Genomic DNA, 17,185 nt, shown 5'->3' with positions numbered 1-17,185 from the left:
CCCAATCATGCAAAACTGCAACAGTGTCAGTGGCTAAATCAACATGAGAACCCCAAATTTCTAGCCAGAGGACCAGGCCAGGGAGCCCATGAAGTTGGAGAGTGTGGGGAAAATCCTATGGAGGAGGGATCAGGAAAAGGTGAGAAAAGCCTCCCAACTGAAGGTGAGACAGAACTTGTCATCTGAACCCAACCAGGTTGGTGGCCTGCTAAAACAAAACAATCAACATTCTCCAGAATATTTTAACAGGATCCAGAGACTTACAAATGAATATACAGAATGCCCTGGGTATAATACAAAATTACTCAGCCTACCAAGAACCAGGAAAATCTGACCAATTCTCAAGGGAAAGGACAACAGATGCCAACCTCAAGGTGAATCAGATGTTAGAATTATAAAAGTCTTTAAAGCAGCTAGATAATCATTCTCTGTGGGGTAAAGACAAACACTCTTGAAATGAATGGAAAAATAGACGTACTCAGCAAAGAAATAGAAATTATGAAAAAGAACCAAATGGAAATTTTAAAACTGATAAATACAACATCTGAAAGTGAAAAACTACTGGATAGATTCAACAGTAGGGTGGAGATGACAGAAAAAAGAACAAGATCAATAAATATAGATGGATAAAAATTACCCAAACTAAAGAACAGATGAAAATTATTGAGGAAAAATGAACAGGGCTTTAGGGACCTGTGTGCCAATTTTGAAAGGTCTAACATTCATGTCATTGAGGTCCCTGAGGGGGAAGGGAAAGATTAGCAGAGAAAAAAAATTTAAGAAAAAAAAATGTCAAACTTAGCAAATTTGACAAAAAACATAAATTTACAGAATAAAGAAGTCAAACACATCTAAAACAGAGTAAATGCAAAAAGACAGCTCATACAGACACATTAAAACCAAACTGCTAAACACTAAAGATAAAGAAAAAAGTCTTGAAAGCAGCTAGAGAAAACACATTATATATAGGAGATCAGCTATTTGAAATACTACTGACTTTATATCAGAAGCTTTGGAGGTCAGAAGATAGTGAAACAACATCATTAAAGTGCTGAAAAAAATGTCAACCCAGAATTCTGTATCAAGTGAAAATAGCCTTCAGAAATGAAAGGAAAATAGTGACATTCTCAATTGAAGGGACGAACCAAAGAGAATTTGTCACCAGCAGAACTGCTCTAAAATGTATGCTAAAGGAAGTTTTCCAGGCTAAAGGGAAATGATTCCAGTCTTCAGAAATGAAGGAATAGAAACAGTAAGGGTAAATATAATAGGCTATTTTTTTCCTTTCAGGTTTTCAAAAATACATATGACTGTTGAAAGAAAAAAAAAGGATAATCTACAGAACCCTAAGAGAAGGGCTCAATGTATGTTTATATAATACCTATGACAACTATAACAAAGTGGGGAGGTTAATAGTACCTTTTTGGTTGTAAGTCTTCTATATTTTACTTGAAAATGTAAAATATTAACCCTAAATAGACTGCAAAGTTAGCTTTATATTGTATCATTTCTAGAGTAACCACTAAAAAATTATATATAACATTGATAGGTATATTAGATATATATTATATATGAAAATATAATTTAAAAAGCCAATATATAAATAAAAATTAAAACCCCAAAAATATTCAGTTAATTCAAAAGAAAGCATTAAATGATGTACAGAGGAGCCAAATGGAGAGGAGACACCAGAAAGTGGGCATAGAAGGAAAATACTTCAACATAATAAAGGCCATTTATGACAAACCTACAGCTAATATTATACTCAATGGTGAAAAGCTGAAAGCATTTCCTCTAAGATCGGGAAGAAGACAAGGATGTCCACTCTCACCACTTTTATTCAGCATAGTTTTGGGAGTCCTAGCCATGGGAATCAGAGAAGAAAAAGAAATAAAAGGAATCCAAATTGGAAAAGAAGTAAAACTGTCACTGCTTGCAGATGACATGACACTATACATAGAAAATCCTAAAGATGCCACCTTTAGCAACTTATACAGCTCATCAATGAATTCAGTAAAGTTGCAGGATTCAAAATTAATACAGAGAAATCTGTTGCATTTCTATACATTAACAATGAAAGATCAGAAAGAGAAATTAAAGAAGCAATCCCATTTATCATTGCATCAAAAAGAATAAAATACCTAGGAATAAACCTGCCTAAGAAGGCAAAAGACCTGCACTCCAAAAACTATAAGATGCTGATGAAAGAAACTGAAGATGACACAAATAGATGGAAAGATATACTATGTTCTTGGATTGGAAGACTCGATATTGTCAAAATGACAATATTACCCAAGGCAATCTATGATTCAATGCAATCCCTATCAAATTACCAATGCTGTTTTTCACAGAACTAGAACAAAAACTTTAAAAGTCTGTATGGAGACACAAAGGACTACGAATACCCAAAGCAATCTTGAGAAAGAAAAACGGAACTGGAGGAATGAGGCTCCCTGACTTCAGACTACATTACAAACCCACAGTCATCAAAACAGTATGGTACTGTCACAAAAACAAAAATAGAGATCAATGTAACAGGGTAGAAAGCCCAGAGATAAACCTACACACCTATGGTCAATTTTTCTACAATAAAGGATGCAAGAATATACAATGGAAAAAAGACAGTCTCTTCAATAAATGGTGCTGGGAAAACAAGACAGCTACATGTAAAAGAATGAAATTAGAACATTCTTTAACACCATACACAAAAATAAACTCAAAATGGATTAGAGACCTAAATGTAAGACTATAAAACTTTTAGAAGAAAACACAGGAAGAACACTCTCTGACATAAATCACAGCAATATCTTTTCTGATCCGCCTCTTAGAGTAATGGAAATAAAAACAAAAACAAATGGGACCTAATTAAACTCAAAAGCTTTTGCAGAGCAAAGGAAACAATAAACAAAACCATAAGACAACCCTCAGAATAGGAGAAAATATTTGCAAACAAAGCAACCAATAAGGGATTAATCTCCAAAATCTACAAACTGCGTATGCAGCTCAATATCAAAAAAACAAACAACCCAATGAAAAAATGGGAAAAGACCTAAACAGACATTTCTCTAAAGAAGACATACAGATGTCCAAGAGGCACACGAAAAGATGATCAACAATGCTAATTATTAGAGAAATGCAAATCAAAAGTACAATGAGATATCACCTCACACCTGTCAGAATGCCCATCATCAAAAAGTCCACATACAATAAATGCTGGAGAGGGTGTGAAGAAAAGGGAACACTCCTACACTGTTGGTTGGAATGTAAATTGGTACAGCCACTATGGAGAAAAAGTATGGAGGTTCCTTAAAAAACTAAAAATAGAGCTATCATATGATCCAGCAATCCCACTCCTGGGCATATATCCAGAGAAAACCATGATTCGAAAGGATACACGCACCCCAATGTTCATTGCAGCACTGTTTACAATAGCCAAAACAGGGAAGCAACCTAAATGTCCATCGACAGATGAATGGATAAAGAAGATGTGGAACATATATCTAATGGAATATTACTCAGCCATTAAAAAGAATAAAATAATGCCGTTTGCAGCAACATGGATGGACCTGGAGATTATCATACTAAGTGAAGTAAGTCAGACAGAGAAAGACAAATATCATATGATATTGCTTATATGCAGAATCTAAAAAAATGATGCAAATGAACTTATTTATGAAACAGAAACAGACTCACAGAAAGCAAACTTATGGTTACCAAAGGGGAAAGGTGGGGAGGGGGGAGGGAAAAATTGGGAGTTTTGGATTGACATATATACATTATTATATTTAAAATAGATAATCAACAAGGATGTACTGTATAGTACAGGGAACTCTACTCCATATTCTCTAATAACCTATATGGGAAAAGAATTTGAAAAAGAATAGATACATGTATTTGTATAACTGAACCACTTTACTGTACACCCGAAACTAACACAACATTGTGAATCAACCATACTCCAATATAAAATAAAATTCAAAAGAAAAAAACAGAAAAAACAAACAACCAGAGAGTAGGCAAATAGAAAAATGATAAAATGGTTGACCTAAATATAAATATTAATAATTACATTAAAAGCAATGGTCTAAATACATCAATTAAAAGACAGAGACTGTCAGATTAGATTTTTAAAAATAGTCCCAACTACATCCTGTATTCAAGAAACTTACTTTAAATATAAAGACATGAATAAGTTAAAAGTAAAAGGAAGAGAAGAGATATATCACACAAATGCTAATCAAAAGAAAGCTGGAGTTGTTATATTAATATTAGACAAAGTGGACTCTAGAATAAGAAAAATTGCTATGGATAAATAGGGATATTACATAATGTTAAAAAGCTCAATCCATCAGGAAACCATAGTAATCTGGTTTCAGCTCAGTCAGTAAACTGACTGAGCTGAAAAATATATGAACGAAGTCTAACAGGAGTGAAAAATTGAAAGGAGCCAAAGAAAAATTCACAATTATAATGGGAGAATTTAGCACTCATCTCTCAGCGCTTGATAGAACAAGTAGACAGAAAATCGGCAGGGATATAGAAGACTGTAACAGCACCATCAAAAAACTTGACCTAATTGGCATTTATAAAATGCCACTCAAAAACAATAGAATAAAAATTATCTTCAAGTACACATGGATCATTCACCAAGATGGATCATACCATGGGCCACAGAATAAGACTTAACATGTTTTTTAAATTTGAAATCATATAAAATTTGTTTTCTGACTATTATAGAATGAAACTAAAAATCAATAACAGAAAGATCCAGAAAATCTTCAAATATCTGGAAATGAAGCAGTGCACTTGTATATAACCCACAGATAAAAGAGGAAGTCTCAAGAAAAATTAGAGAATATTTTGAACTGAAAGAACATGAAGGGAACATATAACAAAATTTGTGGATATAGCTAAAACAGTGCTTAAAGGAAATTTTATAGCATTAGGTTCTCATATTAGAAAAGAAGAAAGTTCTCAAATCAGTCATCTTAGTTTCTATTTTAAGAAACCAGAAAAAAAAGAGAAAATTACATACAAAATATGTAGAAGGAAGGAAATATTAAAGACCCAAATTAGACAAACTAGGAGAAATGAACCAATTCCTTGAAAGACACTCAAGTAAAAGTAGATAAACTGAGTAGTCCTTTGTCTATTATAGAAATTGAATTCATGATTTAAAACTTTTGAGCAAATAAAACTCCAGGTCCAGATGGTTTCTCTAAATACTTTTATTAAACATTTAAGGAGGAATAATACTAATTCTACACAACCTCATACAGAAAATAGAAAAGAATGGAATACTTCTCAACTTATTCTGTGAGACTAGTATAACTCTAATACACAAAGCAGAGAAATATATTATAAGGAAAAAAACTAGAGAACAAATCCCTGATGGACACAAATGCAAATATCCTCAAAAAAATCCAGCAACACATAAAAATAATAATACATTACAACCAACTGGGGTTATCCCTGGAATTCAAGGCTGGATCAACATTGGAAAAAGCATTTGGCAAAATTCAAAATCCATATGATTAAAAACCCTCAACAAACTAGTAATAGCAGCAAACTTCCTTAACCTAATAAAGGGTATCTACAAAAACTTACCATTAATAACATACTTAATAGTGAAAGACTGAGTACTTTCCTTTTAAGACTGTGAACAAAGTAAATCGGTCTTTCTTACCACTTCTATTCAATATCATATTGGAAGTCCTAGCCAGTGCAATAAGTCAAGAAAAAGAGATAAAAGGTCTGTAGATTGGAAACTAAGAAAACCATCATTATTAGCAGATGGCATGATTGGCCACATAGGGAAAAAAAAAAACAACTTTTATAAGGCTCCTACAACTAAGTAAGCTTGACAAGGTTGTAAGATACAACGTCAATATACAAAACTCAATTGTATTCCTCTATATTAGCAATAAACAGTTGGAATTCAACATTAATAAAGCAGTACTACTTACAATAGCGTCAAAAAATGGAACACAGGTATAAATCTAACAAAATATGCACAAGATCTGTAGATGAAAAGTATAAATCAACAGATGAAAGAAATCAAAGACCTAAATGAATGGAGAAATACACCATGTTTATGAGTTGGAAGACTCAATATTATTCAAATATTAATTCTCCCCAAGATGTTCTAGCTAGACCAAAAGCATGATTCATAAAAGAAAAATTGACAAATTGGATTTTTTCAAGGTTTGTTCTATGAAATACACTAAGAGGATGAGAAGACAAACCATGGAATGGGAGAAAATATTTGCAAACTACATATCTAATAAAAGACTTGTTTCCAGAATATATAAAGCACCCTCAAAGCTAAACAATAAGAAAATAAATAACCTTTTCAAATTAGTGTTTTCATTTTTTCCAGATATATACCCAGGAGTGGAAATGCTAGATCATATGGTAGTTCAATTTGTAGCTTTTTAAGGAAACTCCATACTGTTTTCCATAGTGGCTACACCAATTTACATGCCCAACAATGGTGTAAAGAATTCCCTTTTCTCTACATCCTTTCCAATGTTTATTATTTGTAGACTTTTCACGATAGCCATTCTGACAGGTGTCAGGTGATATCTCATTGTTGTTCTGATTTGCATTTCTCTAATAATTAGCAACGTTGAGTATCTTTTCATGTGTCTGCTAGCCATCCATACGTATTCTTTGAGAAAATGTCTATTCAGGTCTTATGACTATTTTTTGACTGGATTATTTTTTTTAATATTGAGTTGTATGAGCTGTTTCATTGCAGCACTATTTACAACAGTCAAGATATAGAAGCCACCCAAATGCCCATCAACAGACGAATGGAGAAAGAAGATGTAGTATGTATATATACAATGGAATATTACTCAGCCATAAAAAAGGATGAGATTCTGCCATTTGCAGCAACTTGGATGAACCTAGAGAACATTATGCTTAGTGAAATAAGTCAGACAGAGAAAGACAATTACTGTATGATATCACTTACAGGTAGAATCTAAAAAATAATACAAATGAATGCATATGCAAAACAGAAACAGACTCACAGATATAGAAAACAAACTATTGGTTACCAAAGGAGAAATTAGAGGTATGGGATTAAAAGCTACAAACTACTATGTATAAAATAGATAAGCAGCAAGATATATTGTATAGCAAAGGGAATGATAGCCATTTTCTTGTAATAACTTCTAATGGAATATAGTCTGTAAAAATGCTGAATCACTATGCTGTACACCTGAAACTAATATAATATTGTAATTCAACAACACTTCAAAAAAAAAGAATCTAAAAAAATGGTACAAATGAACTTATTTACGAAACAGAAATATAGTCACAGATGTGGAAAACAAACTTATGGTTACCAAGGGGGAAGGGATAAATTGGGAGATTGGGATTGACATATACACACTACTGTATATAAAATAGGTAACTAATAAGAACCTACTGTATAGCACAGGGAACTCTACTCAATACTCTGTAATGGCCTATATGGGAAAACAATCTAAAAACGAGTGTATACATGTAACTGATTCACTTTGCTGTACAGCAGAAACTAACACAACATTGTAAATCAGCTATACTCCAATAAAAATTACTTAAAAAAGAAAGAAGGAAAACAAACTAATTAAAGGTGGGCAAAAAATTTAAACAGACACTTTACCAAAGATACACAGAGGGCAAATAAGCATATGAAAAGATGCTCCATGTCATTAGTCATTAGGCAAATGTAAATTAAAACCACAATGAGATCACTACATAATTATTAGAATGCCTAAGGGGTTTTGAGGGGGGGGTTGTTTCTGGTTTTGTTTGTTTTTGCTTTTGTTTTTGTTTGTTTTTGCTTTTGTTTTTTTATGACAATACCAACTGCTGGCAAGGGTGCAAAACAACTGGAACTCATATACGTTGGTGGTGGAAATACAAAATAATAAAGCCACTGCTGCAAACAATTTGTCAGTTTTTTAAAAAAATAAAGTTAAACATAGAAAACAACCCAGATGCTTTTCAACTGGTGAATGGATAAACACCATGCCAATGGATCAACAATACAACAGGATACTGCTCAACAATGAAAAGGAACTACTGATTCATGCAACATGGATGAATCTTAAATACATTTGGCTGAATGGAAGAAGTCAGACCTAAAAAACTATATATCCTACACTTCTGTTTTTATGAATTTTGAAAAAGGCAAACTAACTAAAAATCAGTGGTTGCCAGGGATAGAGGGCAATGAAGGGGCTGATACAATGCAAATTAAAAGAGAACATGGGGGTGCGAGAACTGTTCTGCATCACAACTCTGGTGGTAAAATGACTGTATACATCCTTAGGACTGTACACTACAAAGAACAAGTTTTACTGCATGTAAATTTATAGAAAATACAATCAACCAGGATGTGGTGAGAACCCAAGATGAAATACTAACTGTAACCTAAGTGTATAATCTAAATGTATTACAAATTAACAGCATAAGCACACTGGAGGGAATGGAAAAGAGAAGAACTAACCTTAGTAACTTTCAAAAAGCATATTTGGACTAGATACTGTAAAGCTAAAAAGGAAAATAACTATACATAAATAGTATGTTGTAGTTGGTAAATTTGTTTCTCACAGAGGTATAGGTTAGCAACTTTGAAGCAACTTCCTATGTATACTAGAGTTGAAGGAATAAATAGATATATTGTAAATAATGAAAACTAGGTTTCTAACTTTCTGTAAAAGCAGTTACAAATAAGTAAATGGCAAAGGTCTGAAGGCACACTGGTACTGGGTTGGAATTAGAACTATCAATAAGAACTAACAGTTTTTAAAATATGTTCACTTAGACAGATAGTTACAAAAATAAATATAAATGAGTGTACGCATGAGTTAGTGTATGTATATATATCCAAGTTTGGTGTGCTGACAGACCTTAGAAACAATGACATCTCAGTACCACTGAGGACTTTAATGCCTAGATTTTAGCTTCTGAATATCACTGTCCAATTAAAAAACAAAAACTGAAAACAACCACTATCACAACCAGGGCTCCTTGGATAAATGGTTGAATCCAAACCTGGGGCAGAGAAGATACAAGAGGAGTCTGGAGCATCTTGTGTGCTAGAAAGTAAAGAAGTGCTCAAAAAAAGATGAGGACACCTGTAAAGGGCTCAGGAACCAACCTCAAAGAGTTCCCACTGGCCAAAGCTCAAACAATTTGAGCTATAAGATGCATAACAATAGAATAACCTATAGGATAACCTATAAAATAAACATACATGGGCCAATATTGAGAGAAAGTGAGACATGGATGAGAAGGACCAGTTCTTCCAAGCATTCCAATTTATACAAGCAGAAGGGGTAAGGGAAATAGAAAATCACTGCTAGAACATCACAATAATTGTTGTAGACAAGATCCAATGATGGATGCTAAAATTAGTGGGAGAAAGTTTGAGGAGAAATGGGATATTTGCATAGTCTCAAAGTATTTCTTCCAGATATTAGGGGAAAATAGTATTTTTGCAGAAATAGAAGTAGAAATTAGAAGGCTAATTCTAAAATTCATTTGGAAATGTGAACAACTAAGAATAGCCAAAACAATCTTGAGAAAGAATAACAGTTGGAAGACTCACACTTCCCAGTTTCAAAACTTACAAAGCTACAGTAATCAAGAAAGTTTGGTACTGGCATAAGGATAGACATATAGACCAATGGAATGTACCTGAGAGTCCATTAAAATATACACACATATATCTCCAACTGATTTTATTTATTTATTTATTTATTTATTTTGCGGTACGCTGGCCTCTCACTGTTGTGGCCTCTCCCGTTGCGGAGCACAGGCTCCAGACACGCAGGCTCAGTGGCCATAACCCACGGGCCCAGCCGCTCCGTGGCATGTGGGATCTTCCTGGACCAGGGCACGAACCCGTGTCCCCTGCATCGGCAGGCGGACTCTCAACCACTGCGCCACCAGGGAAGCCCTCCAACTGACTTTTGACAAGGGGTGTCAAGACTATTCAATGGAAGAAAGAGTAGTCTTTTAAACAAATGATGCTGGGAAAACAGGTTATCTATAGGCAAAAGAATGAATTTGGATTCCTATTTCACACTCTGAATAAAAATTAACTTGAAATGGATCAAGGATCTAAATGTAAAAGCAAAAACTGTAAAGCCCTTAGAAGAAAATTTAGGTATAAATCTTCATGACCTTGGGTTAGGCAATGGCTTCTTAGATATGACTCCAACAGAAACAAAAGAAAAAAAAAAACTACCTAACACCAAAATTAAAAACTTTCACCCTTCAAAGGACACCACTAAGAAAGTGAAAAGACAAGTCACAGAATGGGAGGAAATTCTTGCAAATAATTTATCTGATAAGGGTCTTGTATCTAGAATCTACCAAGAACTATCACAACTCAATAATAAAAAGACAACCCAATTTTAAAAAATGGACAAAGGAGCTGAGTAGACAGTTCTCCAGAGAAGATATTCAAATGGCAATAGGCACATGAAAAGATGCTCAACATCATTATGCATTGGAGAAATGCAAATCAAAATTACAATGAGATGCCACTATATACCTAGGATGGCTATAAACAAAAAGACAAAAGCAAGTGTTTGTGAGAATGTGGAGAAGCTAGGAACCTCACACATTTTTGGTGGGGATTTAAAACGGTACAGCCACTGGGGAAAATTTTTGGCTGTTCTTCAAAAAGTTAAACATAGTCTTACTATATAATTCAGAAATTCCACTCTTGGGTATATCTCAGACAAACTGAAAATACATGTCCATATCAAAACTTGTACACAAATGTTTATAGCAGCATTATTCATAATAGCCAAAAAGTGACAAGAATCCAAATGTCCACGACTGACGAATGGATAAATAAAATGTGATGTATCACATCACATGGAATAGCATGGAATATTATTTAGCAATAAAAAGGAATGAGTTACTGTTACATGCTACAACATGAATGAATCTTTAAAATAGTATGCAAAATAAAAGAAGCTAGACCCTAAAGGCCACATATTGTATGATTCCATTTATACGAAATGCCCAGAATAGGCAAATTCATAGAGACAGAAAGTAGATTAGTAGTTGCCAGGGACTTAGAGAAAAAAAGAATGGGGAGTAACTGCTAAAGGGTACAGGGTTTCTTTTGGAGGTAATAAAGATGCTCTGGAATTAGATAGTAGTGATGGCTGCACACCTTGTAAATATACTAAAAAATCAATTAATTGTACATTGAACTTTAAAATAATGAATTTCATAGTATGTGAATTATATCTCAATAATAAAAAGAAAACCACAGACCAATATCCCTCATAAACACAGATGCAAAATATCCTTGAGAAAATATTAGCAAATTGAATACAACAATATATAAAAGAATAATACATTATGACCATGTGGGACTTATCTGAAAATCAATGTAATTTACCACATTAATAGATTAAAGGATAAAAAACATACAATCATCTAATTGGTACCAAAAACAACATTTGACAATATTTAGTACCCATTCATGATGAAAATTCTTAGTAAACCAGGAATGAAAGGGGGAAATCAACATTTATTATCTCATAGGTTCTGGGGTCAGGAATCTGAGTGTGGCTTAACTGACTGCCTATGGCTCAAGGTCTCTCATGAGGTTATGGTCAAGCTGTCGGCTAGGGCACAATCTCCTCTGAAGATGCAAGTTGCAGAGAATGCACTTCCAAGGTCACTCACATGGCTGTTGGTGGGATTCAGCTCTTCATGGGCTGTTAGACTGAGGACCTCAGTTCTTCAGTAACTGTTAGCTGGGGACCTCCCTTAGTCTTTCTCCATATGGAACTCTCCATAGGGCAGCTCAGAGCATGGTACCTGGCTTCCCTCAGGGCAAGCTGGCAAGAGAGAGTGAACTGCAAGATGGAAGCCACGGTCTTTTTATGACCTAAACTTTAAAGTGATATTCCATCACTTCTGACGTGCTCTATTCATTAGAAGCAAGTCGATATGCCCAGCCCATACTCAAGGAAAGCAGATTACACAAGGGTATGAATAAAAGGAGGTGAGAATCTTTGGGTGCCATGTAAGAGTCTGCCTACTACAAAGGGAACTTCTTAAAAAATGATGACTAACAGTATTAATATTATATTTAGTGAAATAGTGAAAGCTTTCTTCCCTAACAGAGAATAAGGAAAGGATATGCACTCTCACTAATTCCACTCAACAGTAAACAGGAGATCTTTTCAGTGCAATAAAGCTAAATAAATAAGTGAACAAACAAATAGGGCATACAGATCAGTAGGAAAGAAATACTAAAATTATCTCCCTTCTGAGGATATGATTGTTTATATGGCAAATTGTAAAAAATATACCCCTAAAAAACACACTACTAAAACTAATAAGGAAATTTGTTATAAAGCAAAAAAACAAAAAACAAACAAAAAAAACTAATAAGGAAAATTTGCAAGGTCACAGTATAAAAGTAAAAATGCAAAAATCTGACCACCTGGAGGGGTGGGATAGGGAGGGTGGGAGGGAGGCAGACGCAAGAGGGAAGAGATATGGGAACATATGTATATGTATAACTGATTCACTTTGTTATAAAGCAGAAACTAACACACCATTGTAAAGCAATTATACTCCAATAAAGATGTAAAAATAAATAAATAAATAAAAATAGAATGGTATAGAAGGATTAAAAAAATGCAAAAATCAATGGAATTGCTATATTCTAGTACCAAACAATTTAAAGTGGTATTTAAAACACAATACTATTTAAATAGCATCATAAAACACAAAATGCTTAGGAATAAATTTAATTTAAAAAGTCCAAAACCTCTACACTGAAAACTACAAGATAGAAGAGAAATTAAAGAAGCCTTAAATAAATGCAGAGCTACACCAGATTAATGGATTAGAAGACTCAATATAGTTAAGGTGCCAATTCTCTTCAAATAGTTCTATAGATACAACACCATCCCAATCAAAATTCCAGCAAGTTCTTTTGTAGATATTGGTAAGCTGATTCTAAAAGTTATTTAGAAATTTGAAGGACCTCATATAGCCAAAACCATCTTGACAAAGGACAAATTTGGAAGACTCACGCCATCTGATTTTAAGAACCATTATAAAGTTACAATTATTAAGTCAGTAGCACTAATCATCAGGGAAATGTAAATCAAAACCATAGGAGATATCACCTCACACCTGTTAGAATGGCTATTTTCAAAGAGACAAGAAATAGCAAGTGTTGGCTAGGATGAGGAGAAATGGGAACCCTGTGCACTGTGGGTGGGAAAGTAGTTGGTGCAGCCACTGTGGAAAACAGTATGAAAGTTCCTCAAAAAATTAAAAATAGAACTACCATGTGCTCTAGCACTTCTGAGTGTTTACCTGAAGGAAACAAAAACACTAACACAAAAACATATATGCACCCCCATGATCAACACAGCATTATATACAATAGCCAAGACATGGCAGAAATCTAGATGTCCATCAATGGATGAATGGATAAACAAAATGTGATATAGATATCTGTGTACACACACACACACACACACACACACACACACACACACAATGTGGAATATTATTCAGCCATGAAAAGGGAAGGAAATTCCACCATTTGGGACAAGGTCCATGGATTGACCTTGAGGGCATTATGCTAAGTGAAATAAGTCAGTCAGAGAAAGACAAACACCATATGATCTCACTTATATGTAAAATCTAAAAAACAAACAAACAAACCTCATGGATATAGAGAACTGATTGGTGATTGCCTGAAGTGGGGGCTGGGGGTGTGAACTGAGTGAAGGGTGTCCAAAAGTACAAATATTCAGTTATAAAACGAGTAAGTCATGTGGATGTAAGTATAGCATGGTGCCTATACTTAATAATACTGTATTGCATATTTGAAAGTAGCTAGGAGAGTGGATCTTTCAAGTTCTCATCACAAGAAAAAGAAATTCGTAACTATGTATGGTGATGGATGTTAACTGGACTTATCGTGGTGATCGTTTTGCAATATATACAAATAACAAATCTTTGTGTTGTATACCTAAACTAATATATCAGTTATAACTCAATTAAAAAATAATTTAAAAAGATTATGACTGTGTAGTTTTGGCATAAAGATCGTCAAATGTATCAAAAGAACAGAATGGATAACCCAGAAATAGACTCTCGCATATGTGATTTTTGACAAAAGAGCAAAGGCAATTCAATTGAAAAAGGAAACTTTTTAAAAAAAATATAGGGCTAGATAATAAAATAATAATACTTATGCTAGAACAATTATATATTTATATGGGAAAAACTAAACCTTGACTCCTGCCTCACACCATATGCAGATATTAATTTGAAGTATATGATAGGTCAAGCTGTATTTTCCCCATATCAATATCCAGTTATTCCAGCTCCTCTGCCTCTCCAACATTGGGTGTTGTCTTTTTTATTTTCACTTGTTCTAGTGTCTAGTGGAAGGGGAACAAACAGAACCCCCATATGTTGCTGGTGGAGGTGTAAAATGGTGAAAGAACTTTGGAAACATTTTTACATATTTGTAAAATATTAAACATACATCTATTTATGACCAGCAACTGCATTCTCAGTTACTCACCGAAAAGAATAAAAATATATGTCCACAAGTTCTCTTGTACAAGAATGCTTGTATCAGCTTCATTTACAATAGCCCCAAACTTTAACAACCCAATCTCCTTCAACAGAAAAACCAATAAATAAATAGTGATATTATCATACAATTGAAATACAATTTCACAATTTAAAAAGTGAACTGCTAATGCACAGAACAACATGGATGAACCTTAGAACATTATGCTGAGTGAAAGAAACCAGACACAAATGAGTATAAACTGTGTGATTTCATTTATATGAAACTCAAAACATATAAAACTAATATATGGTTATACTAATAAGAATTATAGTTGCCTATCAGAGGTGGGTATTGACCAAAAGGGAACATAAGAGTGATGGAAATGTTCTATATTTTGACTGTGGTGTTGCTTACACGGGTGTATACATTTCGTGAAAATTCATCAGCTTACATACTTAAGTTGTATGCATTTCGCTGTAGGCAAATTTTACCTTGAATTAAAAAAAAAAAAAGATCATGCTGGCTGCTGTGTGGAGAATGGATAGTAATGGGGCAAGAAGGAAAGTGGGGAGAGCAGTTGGCAGGTTCTAGTAGGTATCCAGATAAGAGATGACAGTCACTTGGACGGACTTGGCAGCAGTACAGATGGAGATAGGTTTGGGGTGACAGTCTCCTCTAGGACATCTTCCCTAATGGTGGCAGCCCTCATAAATCTTCTCTCAATCTTACAGTACTGTGTCATTGGCCCCATTACATTAATTTCACAATCACTATTGAATACTCACTCCAAAACAGGTACCTAATCATTTTCCTGTTTTTCATATGTTAGAATCCTGCCTACATTCTAAACCAGACTCTCTACCACTTATTAGTTATTCAATACTGGGCCATATCAGTAACATTTGGAGTCTCAGTTCCCTTATTCTGTAAATAGGGATAATAATTATATTTACCCTGAAGACTAATTATGAGGATTAAATTTATATAAAATACATGCGTATTCTTAGGTTTAAATAGGACATGATGGCAAAGTGACTAGTCCATTATCTAGCACGTAGTAAGTAGTGAAGAAATGATAGACCCTTTCTTTCCTTCCTCATCTCCCTAACTAGATTGTGAACTCCCGGAGAGGCACAGTTATAGCTCCTTCTACTCTTGTCTACTCAGTGGCACAGTAGACCACAACAAGAGGTATCCTGCAGGTATGCACTTCCTTTTTGGCCTAAATAACCATGGAATAAGATGATCTGTTGTGTGGGTTCTGGGTACAGATTTGCTCAGCTAGGAAACATAGAACCCATAAGATTTTAGAAAACATGAGTTTCCTCTAATTAGAACCCAACAAAAGCCAAAATTTCAAGTGAAACTCAGATCTTTGGGGGTTCAATCCAACTTGGTGGTTGGAAACTTGAAAAAAAATACAGTTCTAAATAAAAGCTATGGAAAAAGGCTTACTTAAGAAAAAAAAAAGCTAATAAAGAATGTTGACTTAAATAGTGCTTTATGAAACAATATTATGATGTATAAAAGCAAAAAAAAAATAGGAAACATATGGATTAGATTCCCCTGGAAATATATCAAGTTTTAAAATTCAGGGAAATGGTGCTCAGGGAAACGTGGAGGCTTTGTTCAACTCAAAGCACAAATCATTTTCTGAGTTTATTAAAATTGTTTGCATACTTGTGATGAGCTCCGAGTGTGCTCCCTAACTTTTGGTTAAGTGATGTCAGACTATTAGTCCTCAAAAATCAACCAATGTGTCAAAATCAAACACATTTGGATGCAATAGATACATTTTGTGGAAACACCAGAGTTGGGGGAGAAATGGACTGGGAATCAAAGCTAACTCCTCAAATGGGCTTCCATTGGCTTTCAAGAGAAGGAGACATATGGCGTCCAGTTAAAGATGGAGAATTAAACAAAGGTGCATTTACCTCTACTCCATCCAGAAAGCCCACAAGTTGACAACAAAAAGATGTTTTTATGGTATAATTCCCATGGACAGAGAGAACAGGAAAGATTACAAAGCAAGAACATTTTGGAAGCTGGATAAGTGGTAATGAATTTAGCAGACCTGAAAAACTTAGTCCTAAGTCAACAGTAATGAAAGCCAAAAATCAACTAGTCAGGAATTGGCAGCAACATTACCTCTGGAATTGGGGGTGAATGTGCATCTTTAAAAGGAGAATTGGTTTATAATCTATTTAAGAAACTGTCAAGCCTTCAGAGACCCATCCTCATTCAATGTAGCCAGGTGGCAGCCTCATCACCACTCCAGCAGTAGACTTGAAGATGATTTTCTAGAGAGGATGAAACAGTCTTGAGATCACCAAACACAGTTGAAGGAAAAAGCATCAGAAAGAAAACAGAACAGTTAAGTGAAATTTTACATACTGTTATGAACTGAACTGTACCTGTCCCAAATTCACATATTAAAGGCCTAACCCCCCATATTATCATATTTGGAGACTGGGCCTTTAAGAAGGTAATTAAGGTTAAATGAGGTCATAAGTTGGGGCTCTGTTCAATAGGACTGGTGTCCTCATAAGGAGAGGAAGGGCTGACACCAGAGCATTCTCTTTCCTCATGCACAGAGTGGAA

The sequence above is a fragment of the Mesoplodon densirostris genome, chromosome 3 (assembly GCF_025265405.1).
Source record: "Mesoplodon densirostris isolate mMesDen1 chromosome 3, mMesDen1 primary haplotype, whole genome shotgun sequence".
Classification (NCBI taxonomy): Eukaryota; Metazoa; Chordata; class Mammalia; order Artiodactyla; family Ziphiidae; genus Mesoplodon; species Mesoplodon densirostris.
Note: the sequence above shows the minus strand (reverse complement) of the source record.